Source organism: Saccostrea cucullata, unplaced genomic scaffold (assembly GCF_032062105.1).
Source record: "Saccostrea cucullata isolate Sc308-1 unplaced genomic scaffold, CSIRO_AGI_Scuc_v1 ctg1197, whole genome shotgun sequence".
In the NCBI taxonomy this organism is placed as follows: domain Eukaryota; kingdom Metazoa; phylum Mollusca; class Bivalvia; order Ostreida; family Ostreidae; genus Saccostrea; species Saccostrea cuccullata.
In genome coordinates, this window is record NW_026923547.1 from 12,842 (window position 1) to 22,290 (window position 9,449).

A 9,449-nucleotide genomic window follows, 5' to 3' on the forward strand; every position below is an offset into this window, starting at 1 on the left:
TACGATTTACTTTATAATTAGAATATATGATAAATATACATATATCACACATTATACTGAGTATCCAATTAACACATGAAAAAGCAAGCGTTATTTCCCTTAGGTCAACTTATTGAAAACGAGAATTTACAGGGGGAAACTACATCAAACAGAACTAAAAATGATATAATTAATCAAAAATCTGTTTACAATGAAACATATACAGAGAATTAAATACATATATATGGATGGAGATAACAAAGAATATTCAAGCTCAAAAGTCCTTAAAACAATACCAACAAGATTTGCTTGTGAAAAACTGATGCCCACGTATGGCAACATAGCGAAGGTTAAGCTTTCTCAAATGCAGATCAAATATATTGGTACCAAAAATAAGGTCTTTTCAAATGAAATACAACTGTGAAATATAAAACGCTATCTACACATGTTTAAGATTTATGACCAAGGTAAACAATTCATAAGATAGGACAAACTCTGGGTCAAGGTCAAAGGGTCAAGGTTGTTGGTTTCTAAAGAAAGGCCTTGTCGCAAAGATTACGTATGGGAAGTATGAAAGAGCTGGCCCTTACAGTTCAAAAGTTAAGGCCAAGGTTAAAGTTTGTAAAAAGTAGGTCAAACTCTAAGGTCAATGTCAAAAGGTCAAGATTCTTGATATCAAATGAATTGTCTTGTCACAAGGATTACACCACCTGTGAAATATGAAAGCTCGAGCCCCTACTGTTCAAAAGTTATGGCCAAGGTTAAAGTTTGTAAAAAGTAGGCCAATCTCCAAGGTCAAGGTCAAAATGTCAAGGTTCTTGATACCCAGATAAAGGTCTCGGCATAAGAAATACACATGTGAAATATGAATGTAATAGCTCCACTAAATCAAAAGTTATAGGCAAGGTTAAAGTTTTTGCGGACAAACAGAGAGACAGACGGACAGACAGGCGGACGGACACGACAAAAATAAAAATAGGAGCAGAGCAAACACGGACCTCCAAAACATCAGAGATGGGATCAGGATCAGAGTTAATAGAAAATGCTATAGTAGATAGCAGAAATACTTGATTGTGGATCAGGGCTCAAACAAGAGACAACCCGATCATAATAACGGATCTTTATATATAAACATAATACGACATAAAAACAATAATTATTGTGCTATAAAAATTCTGCAAAATTGTTATTTTAATAGCATACTAAAAACATAGGTAATCAAAGATTACGAAGCTCACCTCGACGAATGTTATCAGTTTAAGTAATGCAAATCCTACATCATATTTTCTTAATATTAAGTATTCATCCCAACAACAATATTCTTGCAAGTTGTGCTGAACCCTTTACATGGTATATACACATTTCTATGCGTGTAGTGTGAAAAACATGTATTGTGTAAACAAATATTCATAACTGTTAAAACTGCAGATATCAAAGACTTCAAGTTCATTCGGATTGATCTGTTCCCAAAACTTTAACCTGGTCTCTTGTATGGAAAATATAGGTCGGATCCATCATCCCAGATACATCATCTATGCAAGTTCGGTCCAAATAGGGCTCATAGTTACTTGGGAATGAAAATGTAGGTCAGATCCAGCATCCGAAGCAAGTCTGGTAGTGTCCGTCCCTAGATACATCATCCATGCAAGTTTGCTTCAGGTAGGGCTTATAGTTACTTGGGAATGAAAATGTAGGTCTGATCCAGCATCCGAAGCAAGTCTGGAAGTGTCCATCCCTAGATACATCATCCATGCAAGTTTGGTCCAAATAGAGTTCATAGTTCCTTGGGAATGAAAAATGTAGGTCAGATCCAGCATCCGAAGCAAGTCTGGTAGTGTCCATCCCTAGATACATCATCCATGCAAGTTTGCTTCAGGTAGGGCTTATAGTTACTTGGGAATGAAAATGTAGGTCAGATCCAGCATCCGAAGCAAGTCTGGTAGTGTCCATCCCTAGATGCATCATCCATGCAAGTTTGGTTCAGGTAGGGCTTATAGTTACTTGGAAATGAAAATGTAGGTCTGATCCAGCATCCGAAGCAAGTCTGGAAGTGTCCATCCCTAGATGCATCATCCATGCAAGTTTGGTTCAGGTAGGGCTTATAGTTACTTGGGAATGAAAATGTAGGTCAGATCCAGCATCCGAAGTAAGTCTGGTAGTGTCCATCCCTAGATGCATCATCCATGCAAGTTTGGTTCAGGTAGGGCTTATAGTTACTTGGGAATGAAAATGTAGGTCTGATCCAGCATCCGAAGCAAGTCTGGTAGTGTCCATCCCAAGATGCATCATCCAAGCAAGTTTGCTTCAGGTAGGGCTTATAGCTACTTGGGAATGAAAATGTAGGTCTGATCCAGCATCCGAAGCAAGTCTGGTAGTGTCCATCCCTAGATAAATCATCCATGCAAGTTTGATCCAAATAGAGCTCATAGTTCCTTGGGAATGAAAATGTAGGTCAGATCCAGCATCTGAAACTAGTCTGGTAGTGTACATCCCTAGATACATCATTCATGCAAGTTTGCTTCAGGTAGGGCTTATAGTTACTTGGGAATGAAAATGTAGGTCAGATCCAGCATCCGAAGCAAGTCTGGTAGTGTCCATCCCTAGATGCATCATCCATGCAAGTTTGGTCCACATAGGGCTTATAGTTCCTGTGGAATGGACCTGCTCCAAAAACTTTAACCTGGTCACTCATCTAGACAATGTAGGTCAGATTCAGCATCCGAAGCAAGTCTGGTATTGTACATCCCTAGATGCATCATCCATGCAAGTTTGGTTCAGGTAGGGCTTATAGTTCCTTGGGAATAGACCTGCTCCAAAAACTTTAACCTGGTCACTCATCTGGAAAATGTAGGTCAGATCCAGCATCCGAAGCAAGTCTGGTAGTGTACATTCCTAGATGCATCATCCATGCAAGTTTGGTCTGGGTAGGACTTATAATTCCTTGGGAATGGACCTGCTCCAACAACTTTAACCTGCTCCAAAAACTTTAACCTGGTCACTCATCTGGAAAATGTAGGTCAGATCCAGCATCCGAAGCAAGTCTGGTAGTGTACACCCCTAGATGCAACATCCATGCAAGTTTGGTTCAGATAGGGCTTATAGTTACTTGGGAATGGACTTGCTCCTAAAACTTTAACCTGGGACGCCGACGCTAACGCCGACGCCGACGCCAACGCCGGGGGTATAGCATAAGCTCATCTCGACTTCGTCGAGGTGAGCTAAAAATTGTACTTCAAGCTTTATTTAACAGTGATAAAGTTAATCTTTCTCATAGACAACTAGCAACAAAATTGATATTTGATATATACTGAAAGGAAAAAGAAACGCAGGGTAAACTTTTGAGTTGATTTAAATTTATTTTTCTTTCAATTTTTTTCAGTATTCCTACCTAACTTTTAAAATCATCTTTCAAAAAGATATTACAAAAATTTCATTTGATTTTGTCTAATAATTCTTGAGCTATTGAGGCTCATATGACGATACCCCCCAAAAGTGAAAATCGAAAACACTCATTATCTTTAATGTCTCTCCTGCGCATCGGTCATGGGCGTTATTTCTCATTTGCATGGAACTCATCCGAGCGATTATCTTTTAAACCCTGGCTGCATGGGGCATCTGTAACCACACCAAAAAGTTAGTCATGCAACGCGCGCATGCGCGAGTGAAAGGAACAAACAGTAAGTTGACTTGCTCAAAAAACCAAATTGCAGAATTGTTTTCTTTTATTTTTTGTGTGAATGTAATGACTGGAAGAGTCAACTGTATAAAAGTCGGTTTTTATGGTAGTAGGATTGCGAATTAAGAGGTGGCAGGACGAATAACCCGCTCGTAACATGGTTCTGTTTCGCGTTTACGTCATCGTCACGGTTGATTGAAAACCATTCCAGGCCCTCTCTGACAACGCGTAACAAGTTTTATGGGGGAGAATTTACAAGAAACTGCTTAGTTACCCATTATTGTCTTTTTCAAAAATTAGGCAATTCGAAAATCAGACCCCACTGAACTTCCGTAAACTGTGCCAAGATTGCAAGGAATTCATATCGTCTTTAAATATTGAAAAACAATGTGTATACCTCAGGTGCATCAAATGGTGCGACAAGATTTGTTTACAAACTCGTAGATATCAAATTGCACGTGTTTTGGGCTTTTTACCGTTTTCCCTTCATGACGTCATACATTTTACGGTTGAGTAATTCTGAACACTGATTTTGGTGAATAGTTACTAAATTTCTCACCTGACCAATTTTCGTAATTTTCGGTCATGCGGTCAAAAAGTTTTCAAATATTATGCTACCCTGCGTTTCTTTTTCCTTTCAGTATATGTTTCTGATATCAAGTAGTACAAAGAGAATGGCTAATCATTGCTTGCCTCGTTTTAGAACTTGTTTATACGCACAGCATGCTCAACCGAGAAATTTAACTAGAGGTACTGTGAGCAATGAGCTCACTAAATTATACCCCACCTCCCATATGAATATAATGGCAGTGTCCATGTTTTACCTTGGGAAACAAAAATATGTGTCGGATCAAAAAGTAAAATAGGACGTGCACAACGCCATATGTAATAAAGATTCTATAAAAGTTTCATCAAATTTCATTCAGTGGTATGAGAGGGGTTGCGGATAAGAGATGGGTACCCCAAAGCGTAACAGACGGACGAACGGACGGACAGGCGGACGTACAGACGGGCGGACGGACATACCGATTACTATATACCCTCCCTCTTTTCAAGCGGGAGTATAATGATACTTTCACATATTACCATTTTGCACCTCCCATTCTACTTTTTGATCGGACACATATTTTGGGGTTTTCAGAGCAAAACATTGACACTGCCATTTTTCCTATAATATTGAAGGGTACCCATCTCTTATCCGCAAATGTATAAAATCTAATGATACTTTCACAGATTCTTTATTACATAATGCCATTGTTCATCTCCTATTTTACTTTTTGATTTGACACTTATTCCGGGTCTCTAAGAGCAAAACAGAAACTTTGTCATTATAATCATATGGGAGACGGGGGTATCATTCAGTGCGATCAGTGCTCACAGAACCTCTAGTTTTTATCATTATTATAAATTATGCCGAAGTAATTTTTATATGTTTTTTTGTAAAATGATGTGTGTGCTTGTGAGAACCTTTGTTCAAACAGTAGTTTGATAAGTCATGAACTTTTTGTCAATGAACTTTACTACATATGTTTTTATATACTACATATTCAAGTTAAAATCTACATGTTGTTTTGAGTTAAATAGGTTAGTAAAGATGAATGTGATCAATTTTTCATTTTATTTACATGTTATTAATACGTACCTAAAAACTTTAAAAGTCAGACATTAAGAAGCCACTGAAGGCTTTTGCTGATTTCTGTTCGTTGTCTCTATATTTTTCATTTCACTGTTTCACGTGTTAACTGTATTACAATATAATAATCCAAATACATATTTTTTAAAGAAAAATATACATATTTTTTTTTTTTACATTAGTGAATGGGATTGGACAACAAGCGTAAAATATGATAGCCGTCTTCCTTAAACCAGGTAATTGTGAATGAAGACTAAATAAATAATATTTATTGAACTAACGTTCTAGGAAAAGAAGTAAGCTAAAATGGAGAACGCTTCAAACGCAGCAAAGTAACGGCTTGGAGAAACTGAAAAAAGGATCATAAGTGACTTATGTGAGATATTGGACTCTGTTACTGTAATAACAGCTGGCACTTCAGAATACGATTTCAGAAAAGCTTTGGTAAATGTATACATGTATACTGAAGCAAATAAAATACATGAATTAAAATGACCATAAAAAAACTGCATAATACGGAGGTAATTATATATTTCTCCTATTATGCATGTTCTTTTGTCATTTTGAGAGATAAACCTAATGGCGTTATGTAATCAGCAAAACACAAGAGAACTGTATTGATTCCAGTGTAATGAAATAAGCCTCGAGGAGAACAACAGAATTCTGAAGAAATGTTTTTTTTTACGCTAAAAGCGGGGAAAACCGTTAGGCAAAACCTGTTCAATCTTGGGAAACGAATGATCGAGAAAAACGACACTGCCTGAATGAGGAAGGAATTCTTTTTTATCTTAAACAGTCGGAAGCAGACTCTTTCAGGCTTTACAGCATTGACAGGTTGTGATACTTATTTATATGTTCGGTTAAATTCAGTTGAAAAGATGTGCAAATGAAATCCAAAATTCCTGTGACCTAACGTTAGAATTGCATGTTAGGATATTTGAATAACTCTCCCTGACATTTTCGCTAAAACTTACCGTGGAAAATATACCCATTGGGATAACACAACAGGTAAGTTTTTTTGTGTTAAAGAACTATAAATTATTTCAGAGAATGTTGGCAATGACACGATAATATTTGAGAACGTTTCTTCGTTTGAGCCCTTTTGAATTTCAGCAACGTTAACGTTGTTGTGATGAATTCGTGCGCAATGTTTTTGATGCGTAAAATTAATAGAAAAGTGAAAGAAAGTTTCATTTTATTAATTTAAAATCAAAAATTAAATGATAAGAAATGAATGTAAAATTTTTTTTTCCTTTGATCGATGTATATGAAAAATTTCATTCCAATAGCTTTTTCATCAATGCGCTACGCGCATTGATGAAGTTTTCCGTCCAAATTTTTCTTTGACACATCGATCAAAGGAAAAAATATTACATTTATTTCTTAAATCAAAAAAGTCCAACTTTAAAAAAAATATAATTGATAATTTATCATGGTTTTTTCAAGAAGTTCTGAATCATGGGAAAGTCACATTCAATATGTTTGGAAACAACATTTTGTACCTCCAAAAAAACCTGACAAGCAAAAAAAAAAAAAAAAAAAAAAAAATAAAAAAATTGCCAAAAGTCGAAAAAACTTTTTAGGGGGGGGGGGGGGGGGGGGACAAAAAGGATCATCCAGTACCAAAAATTTTCTTCCAAAGACCACTTTCCCCATTTTTAACCTATACTAAGACGTATCTGTGGAAAGTGGGGGGAGGAAAACTTACGAAGATATGTTCAATGTCTATACTAAGTATATATTTGGACCAAAAAAAAGTGGGGGGGCATAATAGCCCCCCCGGTTTACGCCTATGTATCTACTTCATAATCGGTTAGGTCATTTAACATTTTATGAATAAAAGGTTAAAAAATGTTTTTTTCTAAAGAAAATCATCCTAAGTATAATATTATTGGGAAAAGGGTACCTGTAAAGTGCGAAACGAAATAGCAAAACGAAACTTGGGAAACGAAATGAACTGAGAAAAACGAAATCTGAATGAGGAAGGAAACGAAATCTAAACACGGAAACAAACCTACCGAGGCGAAACGAAATCAAGACAGGTTGTGATACGAAATCAAAACGAAACCTTCCGAAACGAAACGAAACAAAACTTATATAAATATACATGTAGTTACATGCTGTTTATATAATGTGTAACTGGTGTATTTTTACTTCATATGAAATTTATTTAGTTCAAGCACTACAGGCAATTGTTTGGAAAATATACATAGGCGTAACGGAAGGAAATTTTTTTGTTTACCAAAAAAAGGTCAACCCCAATTTTCAATGCCTATATAATTAACATCTTTGCAAAGTGTGTGTGTGGGGGGGGGGGGAACGTTACCCTTCCCCCCCCTTTTGAATTTCAGCAACGTTAACGTTGTTATATTTTGTCGCATATGTTTTTAATTTACCTACTTAAAAATGAAAAGTTCGCTTCGAGTTTCTTTTATTAATTTAAAATCTGTTAAATCGTTTTAGAATTCTATTTTTTTCTTTATTGCAAATCACTCATTTCTTTCTCGAAAATTACCCGACAAAAACATGACGGTATGTATGTAGAAAGGATACACAAAATTCCGGTTGGAGTTACATGTATAATTGAACTATAAAACCAGACACCTCGGAATGGGATACTAAATACTGAAAGTTTCTGGTTTATCCTAGGTTTTAAGACATTCGCAATACAATTAACAGTACAATGACTTTATTTCAAGAAGTTCTGAATACATAAACGTCAGCCTTTACATGTAACAAACATTAATTTTGATAGATATATGTTGTATCTAGATAAATTAAGGATTGAAAATAAGTGTAAAATAAAAATTAGAAAAAATGCACATATTGAAATTATAATGCATAGTACGAAATCGTGCATACTTGCAGCTGGCAAACATGTAAATACATCATTAGACTGAGAAGGGAACATAATTTATCAGTAATCAAACTCCATGTTAACAAGTGCTAGAACTATATAAATTTTATTTGAAGTAAAAAAAGTCCACATGCAGTTACACATATATAATTAATTATATACATGTACCTTAATTTGAGGAAAAAAAACATTTTGATAGTTTTGTTTAAGTATATTTTGGAAAAAAAAGGTTTCGTTTTGATCCCCCCGTTTCGTTTCGGTAGGTTTGTTTCGTTTCATAGATTTCGTTTAGGTAAATTTCATTTTATGAATAAAAGGTTAAAAAATTTTTTTTCGTTTCAGAAAATCGTTTCGTTTCGTTTCGTTTCTATTTCGTTTCGCACTTTACAGGTACCCTTGGGAAAATGGTGTATTTCTTACTCTGAAAGTATATTCATAATAATATAATGAATACATATTCATAATAATAAGACGTATTCCAGTACAATAGCACTAAACACAATCTTAAGAAAAAAAATACATGAATTATAGATTAATTCGATTCAAAAAATAATTTGCAACAATGTTTTCTTGCCTGACTAAATACTCGTTACACATAATATTAAACATGACAAAACAGTCCACATGTGGCGAGATCAACTTCCGAACCTGAATTAATACTCACATAGAAGATAACACATGGAACTCGAAAAATAGCACTCATTTGATTTAGAATTTCGCAACTGACCTAAGAGATGGGTACCTCAAAACGTAACAGATGGACGGGTGTACATCCCGACCTCTATATACCCTCCCACTTTTCAAGCGGGGTATAACGAAGGTACATGACGGGTTAAAGTAAATGATCTATTAATCTTCTCTATTTTGTCTTCACTATAATATTAACAATATCGAAGGAGAAACTTCAGGTGTACTGTGAAACAATATATTCGAGAATTAGTGTAAATCCGATGAGAATACATAAAAATTCCAAGGAATTTTTCAAAAAATTTAAAATACAAATTTTACCAAAAGCAACAACATAAAATTTTACAACTTTTCAACCTTATAAACAGTCATTCCCCGCAATAAATTAAAGTCTAGGCTTTTTGACATCATTAACATCAACTTTTTCAATAAAAATGGAACTAACCTTAATTAACTTACCTTGTCATTGGTCATTTGCAAGTAATCTGAAGTTGATATAAGTTATTAAAAAAATGATTTCAAGATTGACATTATGTATGTGTATTTTGGGAGAACAACTCTTCCAACAATATATTGGAATTGACATGAGTACCAACTGCGCCCAAATATTAGCAGAC